Below are 819 nucleotides of genomic sequence, written 5' to 3'. Positions count from 1 at the left end.
CCTCGCTGCTCTCATCGCTCATGGCTAGTAGACGCTGTACGGCCTGCTCACCGGTAAAGATTTTTTTGCCATACTGGTGGCTGGTGAGGCTGTACTGCAGAGCACTGTGGTGGCACTGATGGACACAGGTGGGCACAGGCGGCACTTATGTGCACTGTAGTGGCACGGGTGTGGCTCTGGTGGGCACAGGTGGCTCTGGTGGGCACAGGTGGCTCTGGTGGGCACTGGTGGGCACAGGTGGCTCTGGTGGCTCTAGTGGGCCTCTGGTGTGCACTGATTAGCAGAACAGGCAGCACTGGTGGGCACAGGCAGCACTGGTGGGCACAGGCAGCACTGGTGGGCACATGCAGCACTGGTGGGCCTGGTGGCCGCAGGTGGCACTGGTGGGCGCAGGCGGCACTGGTGGCCGCAGGCGGCACTGGTGGGCACAGGCGGCACTGGTACGGCACTGTTTTGGCACTGGTATAGGACTGTTGTGGCACTGGTGCGGCTCTGGTGACACTGGTGCGGCTCCGGTGACACTGGTGCGGCTCTGGTGACACTGGTGTGGCACAGGTGGCACAGATGTGGAACTACTGGGCACAGATGTGGCACTATAGACACAGATTTGGCACTGATGTGGCAATATGGGCACAGATTTGGCACTATGGGGCAATATGGGCACAGATTTGGCACTATGGGGCACTTGTATGGTTTGCAAAACTCACAGTTTATCTCCTCTTCTCTCCCGCTGATACTGTGTGAGGAGAGGAGAGGAGATAAACTTTCCCTGACCTTCTGTGTTTACATTGTGATCGCGCCGTCATTGGACGGCACGAT

This window comes from Rana temporaria (assembly GCF_905171775.1).
Source record: "Rana temporaria chromosome 4 unlocalized genomic scaffold, aRanTem1.1 chr4h, whole genome shotgun sequence".
Taxonomy (NCBI): Eukaryota; Metazoa; Chordata; class Amphibia; order Anura; family Ranidae; genus Rana; species Rana temporaria.
Note: the sequence above shows the minus strand (reverse complement) of the source record.